Here is a 24,898-nt window from a genome sequence, read left to right as displayed (position 1 = left end):
AGCTCTACCCTGTACGCCTAGAACAACCAGGCAGTAAAAGAACAGTAAGCCCCAAAGGCCTCTCATGTAAATGGATATGGATGTGGTGTTATAACCAGGGTATGAGCTGTGGCTGCCCAGGGTCCCTGACACAAATGTTCTCCACTGAGTGTTCTTCCCCTGTAGTACCCTCTAACCAACAGTGGTGCTTCATCTTGTCCAGAAACTGAGCAAAAATACAGCAATTTCACTCACTCTGTACAAGACTGGGGAAAAAGCATATGTCTACTTTTCCCAACGATATCCCTTCTGCAGTTGCTAGGGAAAAAACCCAACAAATCCCAATGCTGTCTTTTTATGGTAGTTTCGTATAATTTTATATTAATAATTGCTATAGTTCCCTAGGCATTAACACCTGTTTGGCTTTTATGAGCCAAATAATTGAATATGAAACTGAGCTCAAGTTGCTGAACTCTGCTTGCCCTGGTCACTGATTATCATTAGGCTCAATGGCTCCTGCTTCTCAGAATGTTAAATTAGTTCTGAGCTTGCCCAAGCAGCGCTCACTGGGATGACCCCGAAACTTTGCATTGGATGAAATGAACAGACCAAACAGCTTTAGCTGGTTGCTTTCCACGTCTTGAGGAACTGCGAACTGTCAACAATGCAGAGGTGCATTGATGGAGCACTCTGTTATGGATGTCACAGTCTGGAATGGTAATACACTGATTATGTTACATCCTTTTGTATGCTCTGATGTGCACACTAAGTCACAGCTCTTTTAAGAATGTGTTCCAGTACATTACCTTAAAAACCTAAAACCTTGACCATGTAAAACCTCATAATTCCAGCATTTTTGGGGTGTTCATATGCTGATGGTTTTGTGGTGTTTTTTCTAAATTTGGAATACCTTTCCCTTCCCTGCAGTTTAGAGTATAAATCAACCCCCAGTATTGGTGATAATTCTACAGTGAAAGGGGAGTTTTGGAGGAAGCTCTAATCTTAAAAGCTAAACAAAGTAGGAAAAAGTTGTAATGAAAAAAAATTACCCTTTAGCTGAGACCTTTTTCTACTGAGCTTTAGCCTGGAGCACATTGTTATAGGCAAGTTATAAACCTGTAAAACAATGTTTCTTGTAAAGCAGAGCCAATGATCTATGATAGTTGAAAGCAGAGTTTATGGTCTAAAACATCCTAGAAATTGTTTGAAATACTTAATGCATCCTTCAAACACATAAATTCTAGAGCTATGTGAAGTTTTGCTGGCTGTTTGATTCTCTGGGGGACAAGTTTTGGGTGACTGATGGCTATTTGTTAAGGTCAGCAAAAATTAATTCAGCTCGTAAGAAACACATTTCTGGTGAGAGACTCTGGAATCACCTTTAAAGAAGCACTGTTCTTTAAAACAAAAAGGGAGTCTTTTATTTAAAATACAAGCTAGTCACAAACCACCATCTTACTATCACATCACAGAAATTTTGGACTTGGAGAGGTCCTTGTCTGCCATGCAGCTCATATTCTTCCTTGTTCATCTGTCAGCTATATTTATTAGTGCTAATGTAAGTGTATTTTTTATTTAAAAGCTTCTGATATTTTAATCACTGTTAATTTTTAATCACTGTTAATTAAAAAGTAGCTTCAAATAAATTGAATGTGTAAACCAAGGCCTCATTCTACTTCAGCTTAGACAGCTTCTTCACTTGGGCAGATCTCCCATCAAAACCAGCTCAGTTGTGCCATGCTCAGCTCAAAATCAGGTTAGCCTGAGCAGTGAGGGCAAACCCATGTCCTGCCCTAGGAAAGCTGCTTTCCTGATCCATAATGGCATTGACTAGTAAAGACCGTGAAGCCAAAATCCTACTTTTCTTTTATCTGGGAAAAAGAAGGGACAGGGAACATTTCCTCCTACTTGCCTTCCCAAGGCAGGAAGGAACATCGAGGATATCTTTCTTCACTGAATTTCTTAGATTTGTGCCCCAAGCCAATGAGGACAGGAGGACATAGGTCAGCTCCATATCAAAATCCATCTGGGCAACAGCCAGAGAGCCCAGCCTGGGTGCAGGGAGGGTATGAGCCCGAGCTAACCCCTGAGCTATAGCCCCTCCCTGGGGGTTGTTTGAGCAATGGATAAACAGGACTTAAATTCTACATTTTGGCTTGATGCTGTTGTTCTTATGAGTCGTTGCTCAGAGACAGTCAGGGGAAGGAGAGGTGTGGGCAGCACTGGGGCAGTTTTCTTCCTTAGGAAACGGTGTCCCAAGTGAGATGATGTCAGCGTGTTTGTAACAGGCAGGGTCTCAGGCTAGGATGGTGACAAGGAGGGGAATGATATTGTCAGTTACTTTTAATAAAGCTTTTCTTCAGCGTTAGATTAGAGATATGACACCATAAATGAGGCTGCTGAATGACAGGGCTTTGCCTCCAAATGCAATGTTATTAAGGTGAGTTTCCAGTGACATTCCCTACCCCAGGCTACTGGCAGATTAAGCAAGCCATCTCTATTGCTATTGGCACTGATGCAGGATTGTTTCTTTCTCATATCTTCTCTATGCCTTGTCAGTAGAAACTGTGATCATTCCCTTCACAGTCACCAGAGGTGGTTCCACGAGGCATCAGAGGATACTGAGTCATTTTTCTTGCTCTCAGCCTGGTGGCTCAGCAAGCCTGAGACCAGGGTATCAGTCATGTACTGCACTGGTGTCATGGAGGGCTGTCACAGGCTCTGCTTGGAGTGCACACAGCTGAAACAGCAGAGGATAGCAGGCAAAAATCCATCTTCCCATCTCTGTTCTTTACATTCAATGTATTAGTCAAATGCCCACAAGCCTGTGAATTTTGTTTTAAAAATGCTTATTTCACTTTGTGATAAATGAAGAGAAGCTTAAGTGGGGGCAGTTTTTGAGCATTTTTAGGGAGTTTTAGGAAGCAGTAGGGGGAAAATGAGATCTTGACACAATCAATACCAAGGAACATTCTCTAGAAATTAAACAGAAAGACTTGTATGCAAAATCCCCAGCTCTAGCAGTTTGAAAGGGACCTTAGAGAGAGGAAACAGCTTAAGATGTATCTTTGCCCTTGGCTGTTTTTCAAAGACTGAGGAGGATAACTCATGTGATGGCCCACACCAGCCCTAATTCTAGCCCTGACATGAGGAACATATGGCAGTGTAGGAAAAATAATGGTTTAAGGGTTGTAGCTGGAATGCACTGTGCTACAGCTGTTTCCCAGGGCTTGGAAAGGGGTTCTGAGGAGCAAAGTATGAGCTGGGGCTAACTAAGCCTCTGCAGAGTCTAGGGGGAAACACAGCCTGAGGAACACAAAGGGAGTTTCAGAATCTCTTTTCTCCTGCTTGGTGTCAGTGCTGGAACACAAACAATTTCTTAGCCAATAGTAACAGCAAGCTGAATTGCTTTAATTGACAGCTGAAAGCTAATTTTGCACATTTCTAGTGGCATAAACGGTTTTCAAGATGGATAAATACTTTATTTTTGTACTCTTTTTTTAAAGCTTTCCAGTTTCCTCCATGTTCCAGCCTGCTGCAGTCACTGCACTCTTCAGACAAAACTTGGGAGAATGAATCTGTCACAACATGACATGACAGGCACCTGCCATCTGTGTCTGAGCATTACTCTCCAGGAATCAGAGTGCATGAAAGCAGCCTTGCTCATGGGGTGTGCCAGTCACTCCCTGACAGCCTCCCTCTCACTTCATAAAGAGCCCATTAGCAATGGTGATGAACCATGCTCGTCCATTTACCAGCAGAACAGGAATTATTAGCTCTAATAAATATATTATTATGTAGCCATTAGGTATCAGTTATAAAGCTGCTTAATGTCTGCATGATTACTTGTAAATGGATTTGGAAAGCAGCTAAATTGGTTATTTATTGCCCGTATGGAACAGCATTATTTATTGGCTTGGCTCAGTAAGTTTGATTTTTCAAGCTAAAATGAGATTCTAAGTTTGTAATGAGCTAACCAGGGTGTAAGTCGATACAGGAAAATTATATTTTTCTGAAGAAATGCTAAATTTAATGGTAAATATGATTCTAGAATTACCTGGTTTCTCTTTCCTTTCAAGTTCATTAACTAATTACTTTAAAATGTGCTCCTGAGACAAAAATCTGAGAAACTAGGGAATTTAATACAAGCTGCATTGAGATGCTGCTTCCAAGTGGCCCTGTGTGTCAGCAGCTCCCTGCTTGGCAGATCATTTGCTGTACCAACACTTAAAAATTTGCTGCTACAATACCTTAAAAGCCTGAAGCAAGTTTAATTTCATGGGATGTAGTCTTCTCACTGAGGTTGATCCTGTTTATCTCCACTGTGTAAAAACTAATTTTTGGCTGATTATTTTCTAGAAAAGAAAGGCTGGGGGTACAGCCTGCTGATTGAACTCTAACAAAGAAAGGCAAGGCAAGAAAAACACTGAGGAAAAGTCAGCAAGTGCCAGAGTGCAGTGTTTGCTCCTTCAGTAATATTTAATGCATGTTAAACATTTAATCCAATAGGCAGATACTGCACATGGATATGCTCCTAGACTATCAGAACAAGAAAGAAAGAAGCACTTTATCGCCCCTGAAATATATTGGATTGCTTTTAACTACAGAAGGCTGCTGACTTCCATGGGTGTAACAGGGACTCGGGAAGCTCTCGCATTTGATTTTGTTCAGTAGTGAAAAGAAGTTCCTGTGAAGCAGATCAGTATTATTTGACTTGTATTTCTGGTGAGCAAAGAGCTCAGACTTCTAATTAAATATCGTCTAAAAATATCTGCAGACTGTGGTAGGAGGGACAGGGGGTTGGAATCCCAGTGAAAAGGTTGCCACAGCTGAGTGGCACAGCTGAGTGTATTAAAGACCTCCAAGGGGTTCAGGGGACACGCCAAAGCTAATGAAGGCCAAGATGGAAAAGGCACTGCGGAATTCAAACCAGCTGTTGGATGGGATGTGCTGGCAGGGGGAAGCCACTTTCCCCTCACAACATTGCCCCGGGGTTTTTTGTCTCCTTGTCCTGCCTTGCAGCAGGAGATGGGGCAGAGGCTCACTGCCTCTGACGCTCACAACAGGTACAGGGAGGACAACCACTGCTTTTAAAACATAAGCAGGCAGAAGAACAAAAGACCAATGTTAGAGGCCAGTCCCATGTGATTGGTGTCCTTTTATTTCCCCTGGGCTGCAGAGAAGGTTGCAGAAATGCCTGAATTGTTTGCAAAGGCACAGCTCCCTGGGAAGGATTTGAGGGCCTACAGAGACATTGCTGAATCTCTGAGAGTATTTGGCCTTTTGCTGGCTGCATTTGCCAGTATTTAGTGAACGATGGAATAGATGTCTGCTGTTCCAGTTGTGTCAGACTTAGAAACAATGGGAGATTTTTCAGCTAAATGCTTTTTGTTCTCAAATAAAGACTAAGCTTTTTACATAACAGAAATAGTTTCAACCAAAAAAAAAAAAAAAAAAGTTCTTATTTTTAACAGTCTTTGTCTTGAAATCCAGCCCCTACCTTCTTGAATGAAAACCTACTGCTATTTGCAATAAAAAACCCATATTTGTCTCAGTGTTGAAGCAAACCTGGAGGAAAAAAAATGCATCAAAACCAAGATTAATGTTTTCAGGTAATTGGAAGAGAATGCTGGTCTAAAATTGAACTCTTCCCACCTCAGCTTCTATCTTCAAAATGCTTGAATTACCCAATTTTAATACCTCTTAAAAACGGAATCTCAGATACTTAAGTCATGGCTGAGGTTTTGAGGTTTTTCTTATAAACTGCTTTTTATGTTACAACCATATGATTAATCATGAGTGAGAACTGAATTTCTGGTGAGGAAACCTTTCCTGCCTTACAGATGTTTCCAGGCTCAGGGCTGTGTGCAGCTGGCAGTTATCCTGCTGCAGGCTGCTGGATAACATCTCTCCTCTCCCAACACAGCTTGCTTTCTCCATTTCACAGTACAAAAGAGGTGACTAGCAAACATCCTGTTAAATTTGTAAAAATGGGAAGAAGGAAGGAGAAATTCTAGAGAGAAATGGCAGGATGTGCCAGAAACAGTGTTTTGCAAATTGAAAAAAAAAAGGCAGGTGGTAGGACAGTGTTGTACCTAGATGGAGTGAGAAAAGTCCTTAAGGAATCTTTTGGGAATCAGACACATTGCCAGCACTTTACATCTTCTACAGACAATTATAGACATTAGAAACTTCCTTAACTTTGTAAATATAGAAGCACTAAGTGATTGCAAAGAATTTTGGTTTTGGTTTATGGCTGGAGGTTCCTTGCTTGGTTTAGTGGATTGTAGTGCTGTTTTTAGCTCCTTTGTACTGGCTTCTTTCTGTTTTAAATTGACCAAAATGTAATAAAACCCACGTGGGTGTTTTTACAGATGACAGCAAGGGCATCCAACATTAATGCTATAAGGCTCTGCCACCAGAATCCAAGGGCAGTGTCACTGCAGCTGGAAATCACAGTGGTCAGATTTTCCAAGGGCTGCTGACAGGAAAATGTAACATATGCTGTATTTCACAAGTACTTATATTTTCAATTCTGCATCACAGCTTGTTGCCTATTATTTCCTTGTGGTTCACTGTTCAGGCTTGAGGAACATTTTTCTCGATTTACAGCTCTATTAAACTGATAAATCAATCACTTGTGTGAAGGGAGGCAGTTTGCTGACATTTGCTTTGCCAACACACTGCCACCCACAACAGCATTCACAAGGTCCTCAAGGATATGGTAAGAGGGAGGAAGCTTTCCCTGTAACTTAATTTTTAAAGCATGAAACCTGATTCTGGTGCTCTGAGCAACTTCAATGAGAATATTTTTGAAGAGCTGTCACTTGCTAATCCAATATTTAACTTGGTTTTTTTTTTACATTGCTGTATAACAAAATAGCTGCAGTATTGTTCAAGATGTAAAAGACATTTTTCTAAAAAATGACCACCTTAGGCTTTTAAAACTGTAATTACCAGAAGGAAAGAAAACAGAAAACAAACATTTTGGGGAGCTACACAGAGTATTTTTACCAGTGTTTAAATTGTCTGACAGCTGTACTCTGGGATTTGCTCATCTTCCCTTGAGTGCATGCTTACTTCTGAAACAAAAGTGTCAAGGCAATTATTTTCAGAATGGTCTTGAGACTTCTGTCTGTGGTGCATAAGTTGCTCTATTATGTGACCATTGGTTTAAGCAGTGGTAGACCTTTTTTTCCCTCCTACACCAGACAGTAGTGAGGTTACCTGGATCCTGCAGGTAGAGTTCACTGTACCATGCAGGAGAGTTCCAGCCTTTAGTTATGAGCTGCAGAACAGTGCCAGGGTCTGAGAAAGAGGGTGGGAAAGCAGAGTTCTTGTTGGAGCTTGGTTTCGAACAGGGGACTGCCCAGGTACAGCAGAACAAAGATCCTTTTTTGTTGTCTTCAACTGAACAACCACAGCCAGATCCCTTCTGTTTGCACAAGTGATTTTGCACAGTCAAGTAGAAAGAATCATATACACTGTGCTATCTGTTTGAAGACTGGTAGTCTTCTCCTTAGGCAATATAGATAAATTTGGGGTTAAATTTTATTATTCTGAGCTAGTGGTTTTGTCAAAATCAGCTTATTAATACATATTGCCTCTTTGTTAGGATGATGAATTTATACAAGCTTTATTGAAGTTATTCTTCTTTTGTATGGGTGTAATTGATGGGAGAACTGGCTGAGTGTCTTGGAAAGAGGGAATGTGAAAAAATAAAATGAAGAAGCATGTACTCTGTCAGCAGGGTTTCTCATATGAGTAAGTTTATGCTAATTTTATGTTTCATCATTTATCATAATGCCAGGATGAATCCTTTCATGCCTACATAGGATTTAAATAAAATTAGTAAGAACTTTTGTGTAACTTCTGCAGTAGCACTGAAGGGAACAAATGAACATAATGTGCATAATTATTTTCCTGTTTTTGCAGTGAGAGACTTAGTTGTTGGTCTTTTGTTTGCATTTGACATATAATTCTCTTCCCTAATATTTCCCTGTGCCATTCTCCTGGTGTTCAGCATTAGACAAACCTGCATCTTCAGGTGAGTGCTGTTCTCAGCAGTGCAGCTGTGATACTGCAGAGGGCAAGCAGGACCATCTCCAGGCCTCCTGGCAGGTTGGGCTGTGTCAGGACTGTGGGTTGTAAAGCACGTGAGGCTGCTTGGAGCACTGAGCTTAGCAGCTGCAGTTTCCTTGTCTAGGGAGCCATTCAAGACACTGGGATGGTGCCTGTTTGCTCTTTGCATTATGAAAGCAGATTCTGACAAAAATTTAGGTGTTTCAAGATGCATTCTGCATGTACACACTGATGAATGAGGAAGATGGAAGAGAAGAAAAGCACCTCAAGGAGGAAAACTCAAGTCTGGGCGCAATAAAGTGATGTTTTGTACTGCTACACTTGTTAAGAAGCCTTGCTTGCCTTTCAGATCCGGTTCAGTCTTGTCCTTACTTAGAGAAACTCTCTCAGGGATAGCCTGAATTCCCTGTGCTCTTGAAAATACATAAAACATAAATAAAATTTTGTCTAACTTAAAGTAGCCAGCTGTGAACAATACAACAATATGTACTGTGTCATAATATCTGAAGTATTGATCCTCTGGACTTCTGTCTCTCAATTGGAGAGATAGGGATTTGATGGATGGACTGCTGAGGGGAGGAGGAATTGGTTGGATGAGTGCATCTAGAGGGAGATAGATGACAACAAGTGTCCATAGGGGTCTGTTTTGGCACCAGTATGTTTGCTATCTTTGCCAAGGACACAGCCAGTGGGATCCAGTGCACCCTCAGCAGGTGTGGAGACAACACCAAGCTGAAGTTGGAACACCTGAGGGACAGGATGCCATCCAGAGGGAGCTGGACAAGCTCCTCAGCACGGGAAAGACATGGACCTGTTGGAGTAGGTCCAGAGGAGGGCCACAAAAATGATCAGAGGGCTGGATGCACCTCTTCTGTGAGGAAAGGCTGAGAGGGTTGGGGTTGTTCAGCCTGGAGAAGAGAAGGCTCTTGGGAGACCTTATTGCAGCTTTCAGTACTTAAAGGGGGCTTATAAGGACAATGGGGACAGACTTTTAATTAGGGCCTGTAGTGACAGAACAAGGGAAGTTTTGAACAAGGAGGGTGGTGAAACACTGCCACAGGTGGCACAGAGAGGTGGTGGATGCCTCATCCCTGGAAACATTCAAGGCCAGGTTGGATGGGGCTCTGAGCAACCTGATCCAATTGAAGATGTCCCTGCTCATTGCAGGGGTGTCAGGCTGGATGAGCTTTAAAGGTCCCTTCCAGCACAAAGTATTCTGTGATTCAATGATTATGAATTCTGAATGTGTCTCATTTCACTACATCAAAATGCATCTTTAGAGAGAGTTGTTTTTAAACCCTCTTCTGTTCTGCCTCTTCACTCGACTGCTCTGTCTGTCCTAAGCTGACTCTCTGTACACTGTGAATAATATAATTGTTCCTTTTCACTGAATATCAAACATAAGAAGCCCTATTCTACTATATTTAAAAAATCTGCCAGATTCTCTTGTGCCTTTGCAAAGACATCACCAGTGAAACTGTCAGAAGACCACGGTGTGTGAAGAGCTGCATCTTTTGCCATCTATTCTATTACTAAAGCAAAGATCTTTTACTTTCCTGATGTTATTGGAGATACCATTTCCACAGGTGAGAACTTAACATTGTCCAATCACAAGACCTCAATTTATATATTATTTGCTGTCATTAAATATTTAGGCCACACTGTCCCACGTCTTTGTTGTAATTTCTCTGGGCTGAAAGAGTTTAGCCCCAACTACTTCATTTCTGTTGCTTTCCTTGTGCTGGCCTCAGCTTATGTGCTATGTATACTGTGCAGAGTAATGAAAAATTTGAAAAATCAGTTGAGATATTTGGATGTTTAATTGGCTTAAGCTCACTTCCCAGCTGTGGGAATGTGGGAGCTTACACAGAGAAGGTGATGGGACCAAGGCAAAGGGCAAGTGATGGGGTCTTGCTGCTGGAAATTGTGTCACTGTGGATAAAAAACTATCGTGTTTGGCTGGGCAAAGAAAGATGTTGGGAAGAAATATGTGAAAATGCCCAGGGGAGTGAATATCAGTGGTTCTTAATGCCACTAACAGTTTCAGGTCAGACAGCTTGCAAACCATGCTTGGATTTTGAGGGATATGCAAGAGCTCTAAACCTGGGTAGACAGACATAATTTTGAGAGAGTGAGAGTTGCTTATTGAGGATAGAATGGATATTGTGAAGGACTGAAGACGGCACTGAAACTTCCAGCTTGTTAAAGTCTAAGACATTAATTTCATTCTTTGAATCCATGTGTGTACATCCAAGGAAATCCTTCCTTTCTGATGGATGGGTGTGATGCTAATGTCAAAGCGCACCTGCTGTCTGCAGGCCATACAGAAAGTGAGAAATGACAGACTCACCAAGCTCCTTCTTTATTAAATTTGTGTGGTGCTTGAAGGGAAGGGGCACAGGCTATGAGTATTTTAATGTTCTGGATCAGTAAGTGTTTCCCTGCTGCACAACAAGCACTTCAAAACTGAGCATTCTTCCTGTGCTCCAGGCTTCACATCCACCACTGCTCAGTGCACCCAGCACTGCTGGCATTCCCATCCTGGAAAAGGCCACTTTTCACAGACATTGTCACATTGCAGCTCCTACATGAAACAAAGCACACCTAATCCTTTAAACACCTGAGGTACCTACTTGCAAATCTTTCTGAATTTGTCCTTGGCCCATGAATGCAAACTGTGGCATTAAGACAAAGGCTTGTTTTCAAAGTTATAAATAGCTTAGTTCTTATTGTTGTCATAGAATCTGTGGCATAATCCTGTGAGGAGTATTGTGCTTGTCACACCAGACAGTACAATCCATGTTTTGTTTACCCTTTCCCCATTCTGGTTCTCAGTTTATAGCAGTGCCAGCTGCAGGTGTGGTGGAGGCTTTATGACATTTCTCTGACGTGAAGCTGAGACCATTAACTCTGACCCCTCTTTCAGAACATTTTCTGCATCTCTGCCTTACCTGTTTTCATTGATTCTGACTGCTATGAAAACCCTTTTTATATTGCAACACATACTCAAAACCACAAATGTTACAGATCTGGATCATGAATTTATTCATTCCTAGTGTTCATCCAGCCCATGGCAGTTACCATGTCACAGCAGCTCTGGGAAGTACCTGGACATTTTAGAATGCGGTACTTTCTGTTGAAAAGATGATTTTTGCCAGATATGTTTCACACCATAAATATGCCACTGTACATGGTTTGGTGAAAAACTCCACAAAACAAAAGGAAAGGAGGCAAAACAATTTGCCTGTTCTAGCCATATGTCCTGGGTTGCAGTGTATTCTATTACCATCCTCATGAGCTGTTGAAACCAGGTGGGGCAGTGTTTCCTTGCCTCCTCCCTCCGGACTATCTTCTGTTAATGAGCCCATCAACGCCTTGCTTAATGACTCATCATCCCGTTGTGAGATGCTCCACCCAGAGGGAGGAACCAAGCATTCCACCCTGGATATAATCTGAGATTCCAAACACTAGAAACAACCTTCCCACTGGATTTCCAGAGGACAGGAGCTACATAGCCACCACTGGACCTTCTGAGGAAGAGCAACCCCTTTCTACAGGATCACTGCTTCAACAGAACCACATCCACCACTTCAGGAGGACTGCCACCACCACCCTGACTAACAGGGTGTCAGGTTGTATCCTGACTCTGTCAGTTTAACCCAGTGTTTTCTGCCTTTATTTTTTTGATTTCCCCATTAAATTGTTATTCCGACGTGGTGCCTCCCACTGGTTTGTTTTCAAACTAGTACAGCATAGATGGGGTAATTCTTTCAAGAGGTGCAGGGATAGGATTTTTGTTTTAAAGTCAATTTGCTACTGGCTACCAGTCATTACTGCTTGCCTTTGTGTAGGTGCTATACCTTAACAGGCTTCCCTCTGCTGAACGTGCCTGAGTTCAGAATTTAGGGTCCAAATGAGAATGCAAATGCACAGCAGGTTAAAATGTATCTGCTCTGCTCTTAACAAACCATTTCTGGGATAGGATACTCTTTTTTCTCTTCAGACCATTTCCTCAAGTCCTGTCACTGGTGAAGAGATCAGTGTCCATCCCTCCTCTTCCCTTTGTGAGGATATTGAAGACCACAATGAGGTCTCCCCTCAGTCTTCTCTTCTCCAGGCTGAACAAACTCAGAGACCTCAGCTTCTCCTCACAAGGCTTCCCCTCCAGACCCTTCACCATCCTCATGGCTTCCTTCGGACATTCTCTAATACATTAATGTCTTTTCTATACTGTGGCACCCAAAACTGCCCCCAGGAGTCGAGATGAGGCCGCCCCAGTGCAGAGCAGAGCTGAACTCCCTCCTGTACACACGTGCTGGAGTGAGTTTGGTGCCCTGCAAGGTGAAGCTGAAGTGCTAGGGAATGTTTTTTTATCTGAACTTTGCAAACAGGCACTGGTGGTTTAACATCCCCAGCTTCTGGATGCTGCCCCATATCCTTTTCTCCCTCTCTGAATCATTATCTGTAGCAGCTTAGCATGAATGAGGCTTCATGAAACTCATTACCGTCCTTTTTCCCTATTGGAATTTCTCCTGGGCATGATGACAATAAACAAGTAGAACTGCATGGGAGAAGATTGCACTACAGTGTTGATGCTGTTCTTGTCCGGATAAGTATAATGCTTAAGATGTCTCCTAATAATCTGGCAGCTGCCTGTTAATAACCTTTCATAAAACAACAACATTTTAGAAATTCTGTGCTCTGGTAGCAGTCTAATCTGTAATAGATTCGAAGTTCTTAAGAAGATGATGATCAGTTGCTGTTCATGAGCTGAAATTAACATAATATTCAGTTAGAAATTATTTAGTTTATATACTGGCATAAGAGATTGACATACATCAGGAAATGGGGAATATTTCAGAAGATGGGGAACAGGAAGGAAGGGTTGAAACCTTGGCTAGAAGAGAGCCAGGCTGGTGGCCCTGAAAACATAAGAAAGTGCTATAAACTGTGAGGAAGCTGACAGATGTAGAGGAGCACAGATGTCAGAGGGCTGTGATCCCCAAAATGCCCATGGATAATGTTCAGGGCATGTCTAAAGAGCTGCAAGGGAAGCACCACAAGTGCAGTGAGTAGGGAAGGCACATCAGGCTCCTTCCCCTGTCAGCTGACAGTGTGCCCAATGAGGGGGGCAACAGACCAAGGGCAAGCCTTGCCAGGGCTGGAAGCATGGAAAATGAAATGGGGAGAACCAGGGTGCTTGGCTTCATACAATGAGAGAGGCAGGAAGGGAGTAATTGGTGGATGTGATGTTCCCAGCCTATCAACTTTATACAAATTGACAGAACAGGATGTGCATGCAGAGGGCTGGCAGCGGTTTTGGAGTCTAAAATACAGTGTAACCAAAACAAATTATTGTTGTTGGAAAAAAAAAACCAGTCTGAAATCCCTCTGGTTGGAAGTATCCTACTGTAATAATAAAAATGTAATGATTGTATAATTGCCCCTACTCTCAGCCAGGATTTAGATAGAGGATAGAGTTTAGAGCACCTGCAAAGTCAGGACAGGTATTAATATTGGGATGTATCAGCTACCAACAGAATAAATGCCTCATCACCTATGACAGGATATAGAAATACAATTTTTGGAGCTGCTTTCCAGAACAAGTAGTCTACAATCCCAGAAAAGCTCTGTCCTGGCTTTGGTCCTGAGTGGTGCACAGGACCAGCTCAAGAAGCATGTGGGAGAGACAATCTAATAGCAATTGCAGGATGATTAGGCTTAACCCTGCAGCAGGAGAGACTAAACAAATAATTCCAGGACACAAGTGTTCAGTTTAAAGAAAGGGAACTGCATACTAATATGGCAAGTGGTTAAAAGGAAGGAAAAGGATTAAGGAAGGAGCAGACTAAAAAGCAAGAAGCCTAGAGGTAGCCTAGACACTTCTGAGAAATCCTGTATTAGCATTCAAGACAAACTGTGCTGAAATTTGAAAAGAAATTAGAGTGGTCCAGAAAAAGCCCTTCAGGACTAAATAGAAAATTAAAGGTGATTTCCATGTAGGAAGGACTAGCATTTGTCACGGGAATTTTGTCCTTCAGAATAGACCATGAAACTCCATATGGCAGACCAAATGTAACCAGGACATTAGGAGGGTTAAGAGAGAGTTTGAGGAGCACCTTGCACAGGATGAGGAAGAAAAAAAAATTTAAATAGGTAAAAGTTATTTCAACAAGAGAAAAGCAAGAATATTGCTGAAGTCTGTCCCATCCATAGAAATGGCTCTAGAAAGGATGCTAGAAATGATGGACCATGAGTCTGACTGGCATCCTTCAAGAGGTGATAAACCTGGCAATGAAGATTAAGATCACTGAACATGTAGATAAACTGTTGGAGAAAAAGATCTCCATCAGAACTGGAGAAATATGAGAAATAAGAGAAATCTGAGTTTACCAGCCACTTGAATTGGCCCAAGGTGCCTGTGGCTACTACACCAGGGACTCACACCTGCTGTGGTGAGCAAGGGCTGGGTGGTCACAGACAGACAGCAGAGGAATTTTAGTGCACGTGTCCCCTTCGCAGGAGGCAGCAAAGCAGCTGGAAGGGTGGCTGGAGACAGAAGTGGGTGTGTATGAAAGGCCTGTGGCGTGTGCAGGAGTGAGGAGGGTGTGTAATGCAGGAAGGAAAGCAGTTCCTTTGTGGGGCTGTGGGACTGTCCTTCCTACACACAGTTGTCCACCCGACCTCCCAGGATATTAAAGTGCAGACCCTTGCCTGCTTCTTTCCAAACCTTTGTTATTGCACACGTAACAGGAAGCACAGGGGATGGGCAAAAGGGATGGTGAACCTGAAGCAGAGACTGAAGGTGACTTCACATATATGGACAGTAAGAACTCTGTGTTCTTGGATCTTGGGTATTTCCTCCTTGGGACTTAGAAATAACGTTTCCCAAAACTGGGAAAGAAGCTCTTTAAGAAAGAACATTTTTACTTTTGCAACTGTGGGGGCTGCTGGGGTAACTAAATATACAATGTGGTCATAGGGTCTAAGGAGAGCTCAGAATCTCAGTAAAGATGATGAATTTAAAGGCAACATAATTGTGCAGTGTTTGAACAAACAACCCAGATGTGACACTGCAGTTATTAGGGAATCATCAAAGCTAGCATCTCTGGTATTCCAAGATGTGCTCTTCCAACAGCACAGTTATTCCTCAGGGGAGGGCTGAACAGCAAATTCATTTGTGGCTGTGACCAGAAGCTCTTCCAGGAAGCCGGGATGTTTTTCAATTGTCTGCATTATTATTCTTATCTAAACAGATCTATTGATCATTAATGATCTAGAAATGCTTAAGGCGTGACAGGGGACTGAGGAAAATCCAATAAGCTCTCCACCACTGCAGAATACCAAGAAGTGAGAATACTACAGTTGTGTCCTTCTGGCACGCTGTGAAACACTCCATGAATTAGTAAACAGGATCGTCTGGATGCTCCAGGCTGACCCTCAGTTCTGAGTGTACACAGGGATCTACTGAGCACAGCCTTTTGTGCAAACAGAACCTGCTTTCAAACAGTATCTTAGAAATTAAAAATAGATTTTTGAAGAAAATGGAGTGTGCAACACCTACAAACATGCTGATTGTTATTTAGGGCCTTATGAATATATTTAACATGGACACAACACACTCAACACTACATTATTATTATTATTATTCTCATTTCAACAAATGGGTATGTACACTTTTGTGAAATAAAGACATTGCCAATGAAGACAGAGCTGAGTGTCAGAGTTATTTTCCATGACTTACTGAGGTAAAAATCCTGGGGCGGGACCACTACTATGGGACAAGGATGAGAAAAACCTGATTTGATTTTTTCATCACATGTCACCAAAGATGGCTTTCAGACATTTAAGCATGTTTGTTTATTTAGAAGTAAGAAGTTCCTGGTTTAAGAAACTGCATGAATAAAAGGATCTCTTAGATTTACTAGTAAAACAGTCTGGTACTATACCATAGGTGGTAATATCAAGAGGAATTGCTGGTCAAGGGTATCTGAGGCCAGTCACTCAAGGCCTGATTCAGACAAAGGGCCTTAGCTATTGTCTAGTGTCTACCCAGTAATTTTTAATGTGCTTTACACCAATAAAACAGTCTGGTTCTAGAGCTTTCCTGGAAAGTCTCACCACTTCCACCAGAAATGTTTTTGCACTAAGCCATTTTAATTAAAGCATACTAACTTTGATACCTTCCTTAAATAATGGTTTGGGGTTTTTTTTCCTGGAAGATTTCTATCTGTAGGTATCAACAGTATTAACTCAGTCAGAGAGTTTCAGGGATAAAACCTTCTGTAGGTTTCATCCTCCTTATAATAGGCAGGCCTGAGGCAGAGCCCATCAGCCCTGTCTGTGTCAGTGCAGCCCAGCAGTCATTTCTCAGCCTCTCTGGCCCTGCAGGCAGCACGGATGTCAGCTCAGATCAGCTGTCCTGCGAGCCAAGGGGTTTAGCACAGGCATGGTGCCCATCTAACCTGCTTTTGGTACCCTCTGAAGCATCCTGTGCTGGGGGCAGCATGGGCTGTGTTTGCTGGGCAGTTACTGACCAGCCGGGTTAACCCTGCTCCATTGCCTGGGACAGACGTGCCCTCTCTGCTGTGAAATCATTTCTGTGTGGGAGGACAGGGAGGAAGATTCACACCCTCTGAAGTCCAATACTGCTCCTTTAAAGCAGTAATGGAACAGTGTGTGCTGAGTACAGGACTGGCTTTTGCCCAGTGAACAAGTAAGAACAAAATCAAATAGTGGAGAGTGGGTCAATAAGAGAGCAATCAATCTGTCTTAAATCCGAATAAAGCATGGCTCACATCGAAGAAATAGTACCTGTGCATGCAGTAAAGTTGTAGATCATAATGAATATGTGCAGTTTTAATCCTGGTATCTCCTGATTCATTAATTCTTGGCTATATTTTTCATAGCCTTGTAAATTGTTCTTGTAAGTAATATATAAACATATTTAAGAAATCTTAGCTTAATGGTACTGTATTCTTCATAATGTTTTAACCTTTTAAAAATCTTTGAATGGTAATCTGCATGTTTTTTCTTGTGTTCAGGTGCATATGTGTGTTTATAATAAATGAAATAAAAACTAAAGCTTCCAATGTAGTTTTTGCATACAGCAATGTTTGGCTTGGGTTACTTATTATTTGATCCAACATAAACAGTACTTTTCAGGATCATATGCCCCAAATAAACTTTCCAGATACCTTTTAGATATCAGATTAGAAAGAAGACCTAATTCTGTACTTACAAGTTGACTGTGTTTTATTAAGATAACCTAATGTTAAGTATAGTGTAGAATAAAGGAGTTTAAAAATCTGCCAGGTGTTTCAAAATGAAACAAAACAGAGAATGGGAACAGGTCATATGGCACAAGAAGAAAGAAATAAGGCTTGATGCCAAGTTTGATATGACAGAATTCTTGACTGGAGAGAGGAAACAGGTTGTGCACTGTAACTGGGAACTGTGGGGGGTGAACAAAGATGAGAGAGTGGAGGAGAAAGTGGAGGGAAGAAGATCCTGATCTGACAGCATCAGGAAGCAGCACAAGAACTGTGTCCCTGCTAACTCCTGGAGCTGTAAAATTATATTGGTGTGTCTTACACTTTTGATACTTGTCACTCACTAAGTGTTCTGATGCCCTACTCATTCCAGGTAAGCCAGGTTCGTGGTTGACCCTGCTATGACAACTCCTTTCCATGCTGCAAGAACCAGGAGGTGACTGGACCAAAAATGTTCTCTCCATCAGTTGGTCTGGCTGGTGAATATTCTCTTCTTCAGCTGGCCAAGTTAGTGGGTGGCTGTGCTAATTACTTAGCATGCATCTCAAGTCTAAAGAGGCCCTTCGTTTTATTTTGGACAATAATGAAACTCTCTCTTTGATTAATGCCGATTACTAGTTAATTAATGCTCATCACTGTTGTATTTTAATAGAAGTGTGTGATACATAAAGGTTTCTGCTTCTTGAAAAAAACAACTATTTCCTTTCTTTACAATTTCCTGATAAATTAATAATGAGCATTTTGCTACCTCTTTGATATTGCTGGGATCACATTCTATGTGTGGCTTTCTCTGGGACCACTATATTTCAGGTCAGTTCATACTGTTTTGTCTGTTTCTGATATAGTACAAATGTTTTTCCTTTTAGTCCTCTCGTAAGTTGTTACTGTCCTAGGCCATCATTTTCTTCCTGCTTGCATTAGGATAGAAATGCTGCATTTTAAGAAATCTACACCTTTCTGCAAGTCTGGCTCATTATAACGTTACAATGCATTGTTAATTCAGTGCTCAGCAGATTAAGATAAATCACACACTGGATATTATGAGGAAGCTTCAGGATTTGAGGATGTAAGTTGAGGCTGGCACCTCCTTAGGAGGAGTTATGAGGCTAGAGGGGGTTTGACTACTAGAGATCTTCAAGGAATCTGCCTGGGGCCAAACATGTGATGCTTTCATTAATGACCTCTCTGAAATAATGAAGAGTTTGCTAATGAAACCCCCTGTTGGAATACAGCTGGGAAACATTGTTACCGTGCAAGAGAATAGCAGTATGATAAAGAGGAGCTGAATAACCTTGAGGACAGCAAGAGATAGAACAGAAGAAATTCAGCAGCTGAGAGAAGAGGTTCATGCACTTAGAGGCTGTTCACGAGAGCTTTCTCCTGTGAGACTGTAGCTGCTACCAACCCAGTCAAGGTCAGGATCCACTGACTTTTCAGTCATTGTTCATGTAAAAAACTGCTGTAGCTTAAACATCATGGAACTTTTACTAAATCAAAGCTGATGCAAGTTTTACAAGTTATATATTTTCCTGTCTCTCCCACTGGCACAGCCCTCCAGAAACACAAGGCAGAACCAAATAAACACTGAGGAGCACAAGCTTGTTTCACTCTTAATTCATTTGTCCATCCAATTTGAAGGCAGAACCTGAGTCTCTCAGGAAAATGCATCAGCAAATAGGATCAAGAATATTCAGTTTCAAGTTTTCTGCATTCTCCAGCTGAAATATTTACCATCCCCCTTGTCTCCTGTAAGCTACTTCTACCATTTACACTGCATTGTGGTGAAACTTGACCAGATAAAAAGTTCCTGCCAGGTCACTTGACAAATGTTGATATTAGAACCAGAGAAGGGATGGAAGTGTCTTGCAGGCAGAGTGGCACTGCCCCTCAGGCCAGCACTGGCCTCAAGGATGGGATGAAACTGCCCCAAAGATCCCTGTTCATCATTAATGTGTTGAAAGTGCTGTGCTGCTTATGTTCCTGCTGAATTTGGACGACAGCCTTTGCACACCAATTCTAATTTAGAAGGAAAGACTGATGAAAATGCCTTTGAGATGTCCATGTAACAGCATCAGTGGTAACTCATAGTCACTGCCAACAATAAATACTGTATTGATCCACAAGGATGGGACCCTGGGAACAAAATGCTTCCTGAAAGTGGAGCACTCACTCTTCTGATGCTCTCTTAAATGTCTTCCAGCAGTGGTCCTGCAGTGGCATGTCTCATTATTTGTTACAGTTGAAAGGCTGCTTCTTCTCATTAAATGTTTTGTGCTGCACAACAGGTCTCGGGTTTACTGCTGCTTGAAGTTCCCTTGTGGATTTTTTTCCCCTTTTCAAAGAGTTTCAAAGTAGTCCTTCTTTACTGATCTTTCACAATCACCGAAACGTTGGAAGAGCATACAGACTGTGAAAGAAAACAAAGTTCAGGCAATTCCCAGCTGAGCATGGGAATATGGCACCATATATCCATCACATAGATTTAGGCATTAGAGAGAAAATTAAGCAGCTTGTTGAAGTAGTGGCACTGTGCCTAGGTGTTGGAAAGAAATACAACACTTCCCATCAGTAAATGAGGATTTAATGTTCAGGGTGCTCAAATGTTTCTCATTTTTTCTAAAGCAAACCTTCATTAGCATGTTTGTTTAAGCAGTACAAACTGTCCTGTCCTGGTGGCCACGAGGCTTTGGCTGCAGCTGCCAGTCCCTTCTAATGGGCACTTGGACATCATCTGCATGTGTCCACTTTGTTTTGCACAGAGAAAATAGAATTTTTAAAGGGTCAGATTGCTGACTGGTGAATAGCAGAAATAAGTTCATAAAACCAGTGGTAGTAGGTGCAAAACGGTGTCACTGTTTTAGTTCTTTAATATTTTTAGTTCTTCTAATTTTTTTATCCACAGAGCTTTATTTCTGCTTGCAGGACATTTTTATTCAAGGGTAGTAAGATTCCAGAAATCAATGTTTGTAATGTAAATTGTGACCTGACTTTAATCTTAGGCTTGATCACTGTCTGCTGAAACGGCTGTGCCTTAAGAAATACTGACTGTGATAAATCCACCTCTACAGTGAAATGTACAGAAAAAGAAAATACACATACAAATAATTATTTATAGAGTCTGGTATGGGACTAGAACAGCAAGAAACTTCAGGAACAAAACCTTAAAACTCTCCTGTGCCAGATCCTGGAAGTCAGAGGCAATGTTACCACATTACTGACACTGAGTCTGTACAGGCAGACTCTATGGTCTCTACACGACCACTTGTGGGGTGCTCACAGCTCTGGCCTCAGCAGCTGCCCTTGAGAAAGCACCACCTTATTAAACAACTTTATTTTTGCTTTGCCTTCCCGTGCAGCTCGTTAAATTGCAGGCTCTGTGCCTGACTGGAGACATCCAGCTAAGTGCACGGAGCACCAGCAGCTGGGCCAAGCGCTGAGCCCACCTGGCCAGAACCTTCTGGATGGAGGAAAGGCTGCGCTCAGCTGCTTCTTGGTTTTGCTCCAAAAGGAAGCGTAGTGCTGAGAAAGATGCGTGGTGCAGGTGTTGCTTCGAGGGATGCTTTTGACCTAGAACGACGGAGCCACACTGATTTCGGAGGAGAGAAGGCAGCTGCGCCACCCGGGGAAGTTGCTGGTAGGTGATGAGGATAAATTATGTGGGAGGGGAGATCAGCGCTAATTCCCAGAGGGGAGCGTTCTGCTTTCGGATGCTGTTCCTGCGGCTGTAGCCGGGACTGTCCCGTGTGCAGGGGCAGCGGGGGGAGGCTCCGTGCTCCTGCCAAACCGGGCCGGGGCCGCGAGGTGGAGCCGCGGCCGCGCTTCTGCCTCCGCCTCCTGCCTTTAATTTCCCGGATTTTTTTTCCCTGGAGCTGTAAGCAAGCTGCTTTGGGAGGGATTGACAACGCAAGTGCTTTATTTCCTCCGAGCGATGAAACGCCCTGGCTCGCAGCTTCAAAGCAAGGCTTTCCTGTGTTGTTTGTCCTTCCACAAGGACGTGGGAATAGCAGCGTGCCCAGGGTGGCTTTTGGAGTATCCTAAATTTGTCCGGTGGTAGAGTCAGGGGAAAAAGCATTTCCTGGAGGACAAAAGAACCATCCTGTTTACTTCTAATTCTTGAAGAGGCTTAGGAGAGAAGAAAGGTGTGGAAGGGGAGGTTCCTCCCCTCACTCCCAAAACTGGTTTGTTTCTCCCAAGAAAGCAAAGAAACTCTCGGTGCCCAGTGTGACTCAGTGGTTCAGTCTAAGCAGGAAGCCTGCAGGGGATTTGGCTTCATTCAGCCTGCCAAGGGCACTACACCCAAGGATTTTAGTCCTTCTCCTCTTCATTAATGTAGCTGTGGCCTAAAAGGCAAAATAATATGCCTTAGTCTTTGTGAGGGAACTTGCTCCCCAGTGTAGAGACCCATACAGCAGAGTGGCAACAGGGTTATGAAGTTACTGCATCTGAAGTACAACCAACTTCAGGGCTGGGAAAGAGGGTGTGAGGAGTTCTTTCAAGCCTGGCAGGAGTAACTGGTCTAAAGTGAGAGTAGCTTAAAAAAAAAAAAAAATCCTCCCTTATGACTGTCAGAGGAGCACCTAGAGCAGACCTCTGATGTGAGGAGAATGTCCAAAACTGCAGCTGGCTAATAATATCCAGTCAACTTTTAAAAATAATCTGAGTTGCTGTGTCTGAACCAAGTTTCCTGGATCTCTAGAGAATCTTATTTCAACTCCAAAGCCTTATTTTAAGAATTAACTCAACATTTCAAAACAAGCTGTTGGAATTTCAGTGGTGCTGCAATTTGCCATCTGCTATTTTTCTAATTCTAGCTTATGCTCAGATAAATTTGGCTCGTTTTCACAAAAGTATGTTCTAGGACTTGCATGTTCTGGCACTGCATGATCCTCTTGGATTTATTCATGGGTTGCGTGGGTACCTGGGGATGGGGTCTCAGAACGGAAAAGGTTTCTGACATCTGTTCTTAACCTTTCCTTTTTTCAAATTTATGAAATTGTTCTAAATAACACATATTTTATTATTCTGAAAGGGAAGTGAGAGGAGGATCAGTGATTGTAGTCTCTGCTTGGTTTGGTGGAGTTTTTGGTGATTTGACTTCCAGAAAGAGTACTCTGCTATCGGTAACACTTACACTGCTCTAAATAAAAAATATGCATGGGGGTTTTTTTCTTTTTTTTTTTTAGATGTTGTTGTTGTTATGAAAGCATGAACTTCATAACTGATGGGCAGATTTCCAAAATGTGTGAGGGCTTAGCAAGGTTAACATTCCAGAGGGATAACAATACAGAGTATGTCTTGATTCTGGTTAACCTAGCAGTTGTCAAGGGCTGGGCCTTCTCTGCATTCCAAGTTACTGTAATAATTTCCTGTATTTCTGGGACATTTGCACATACCATCTTTTAAGTTTGTTTTCCAGTTACTGTATCCAATTATATGTAGGCTTATGTTCTAATAGTTGCACTGAAGTTTCGCACAAAGAATAGGGATGTTTGGATCAGAGTTCTTCCCTGGTGTGTTTTATCTGGTCCTTTGGCACCTGAGTCCAGGTGACTCCTGTTCCTGTCTTTTGGATCACCTACTCCTAGTGTAACTTAATTCTATCGCAGCGTTACTTGCACTTTACTAGAGAGAGCTTCGTGAAATGCTGCATGAAGGACATGCTTTTATTCTTTTATGGGCAGAACACCTAATCCTGTTTCCAGTCACACACCTAATGTACTTTGGGCTGCCTGGGAAGTGAATCACAGCCATAAGAGAGCCAGGGAAGGAGCTGTGTTTCTGCTGTTGTACTATTAAAAACTAGGTGCATTATATGGGAAGGCTATTAATAATTAAAAAGCAATTTAAGAGTAAACTTTGTTGTACAACGAAGCAAAACAAACATGTTTTCTTCCTCCCCTTCACAAAACCAAAGCTGGCTATCTGGAGACTTCTGAAATGAGCCGGTATTAGCAAGTTTCTTGAAGAAAAATTAAATGTGGGGTAACTAATAGAATTTATTGAAACTTGGGAAATTATGTTGCCTGTTTCCAAGCACAGTGAACTGTAATATTCCATAAGAGAGCACTGAAATCACTTGACTGTTACAGGCTTGTGTGATAGATGTACATGAGGAGGGCACTTCTTGTCTTGCTGCAAAGCCATAGCTGACTCTGTACCTGCAAACCCAGACCTTTTCATACCCCCAAAGGTCAACCATTAGCTTTATTTGTAAGGCAGCACCTGAGATCGCTGTGTGATTTATACCCACCCACGGATGGGGCGAGCTTGTTTTCCTCATGGGAGGTACATGAGGAAGTGTCCAGGTTCCAGAGCAGTCCCGTCTGCACAGTTCCACAGAAGCTGAGCTTTTCCCTGCTGTGGCTTTTGTTGCTGCTCATCACCAAACAGTCTTACCCTCTCCTCTGCCTTGGCTCCAGTGCATGGTCAACTCAGAGCTGAACTGTCTGCCAGGAACCCTCCTGAGCTGGCTCCTTGTTGGGTTAGACAGGTGCCAGCTCTAGGAAAAGAGCTGCATGCACAGCCTGAAGTAGGGAGTTCCTTCATTCAGCCATGTGTGTCTGCCCTAGACCTTGTTCTCTGAACAAGGGATAATCAGACTAAAATGGAAGAGAGGTGACTGAGGTGGTCAGTCAGAGATGCCTTCTGACTGTCCTCTAATGGAGCCAGAGGCATCAAATGGTGGAAGGTTGGGAGAAAGAAATGGAACTAAGGAGGAAAACCACTCTGTGTATGTTCCTCAGCTCATTTGTCAAGGTTTGGGGCTTGTCTACCTTCCAGGTTGTTTTAACAATTCCCTGTATTTCTGGGAAATTCAGTCAGGGCTGTAGGACACCAGAGCACCACCTTTGACTCGGGAACTCTGCCTACCCTAAATCTCTGGGGGCTGAAAGAATATTTTGGAGAAAGAATGCCTTTGTGGTGTGCTCCATTACATGCTCTCTCTGGGTTATTTGCTGTTGGCTGCTGCAGAGGACAGGTGCTAAGTCAAACAAAGGCTTGTTCAGACCCAGTGTATTAAACACTTAGTGGGCTCAGGGAAGGAGTCAGACTCCCAGGAGCTCCTCTGCCCTGCTCAGACAGTCTCCTGCAGTGGGCTGGCTGTGTGCAGGCATAATGCAAGGGGTTCTTTTTGTACTGTGCTGCAGTTAACACCTGCTGGACTTTCATCCTCTGAAGTGCTGAGTGTGCTTTGTCCTGGGATAAGTAACCTCTGTGCTTCAGGCATCTCAGATAAAGCAGGTGGCTGTAGGTGTGACAAAGGAAGCAAACCTTGGCCACAAGAAGGAAATGGATTCAGTGTGTGCCTTTCCCCCCCAATACTACATTCCTCATTTTTTGAGATTCGTATGTAACACAGTGCCTGTGCTTTACATCTGGATGTGCACAGGCACGTATGTGACCTCTGTGGGGTCACATAAAACGTAATTTTGAAGTGTGCATCTCAATACTTCTCAGTAGCCAAATGGAACGGTGCAATACCTAAGAAATTTGAGAGAAATGAGGATAGCAGGCTGCCAAATGCTGCTCAATTGTGCTCTTTGGCAGGGTGATCTCTTTAGGTG

The 24,898-nt window shown here is 42.5% G+C and overlaps 1 long non-coding RNA gene across 3 annotated transcripts in view; it reads left to right on the top strand.

The window, feature by feature from the left end:
* The window catches only part of LOC116445767, a 52,903-nt gene extending 41,366 nt beyond the window's left edge, over positions 1-11,537 (top strand). For all 3 annotated transcript variants that reach the window (XR_004240878.1, XR_004240877.1, XR_004240876.1), the window contains one exon: positions 9,502-11,537. This is a non-coding gene — a long non-coding RNA (uncharacterized LOC116445767). The remainder of the gene's footprint in view (positions 1-9,501) is intronic.
* The last annotated feature ends 13,361 nt before the right edge of the window (positions 11,538-24,898 follow it).

The sequence above is a fragment of the Corvus moneduloides genome, chromosome 6 (genome assembly GCF_009650955.1).
Source record: "Corvus moneduloides isolate bCorMon1 chromosome 6, bCorMon1.pri, whole genome shotgun sequence".
Classification (NCBI taxonomy): Eukaryota; Metazoa; Chordata; class Aves; order Passeriformes; family Corvidae; genus Corvus; species Corvus moneduloides.
The sequence above is the reverse complement of the archived record's forward strand: the minus strand, read 5'-3'. Positions and strand labels throughout refer to the sequence as shown.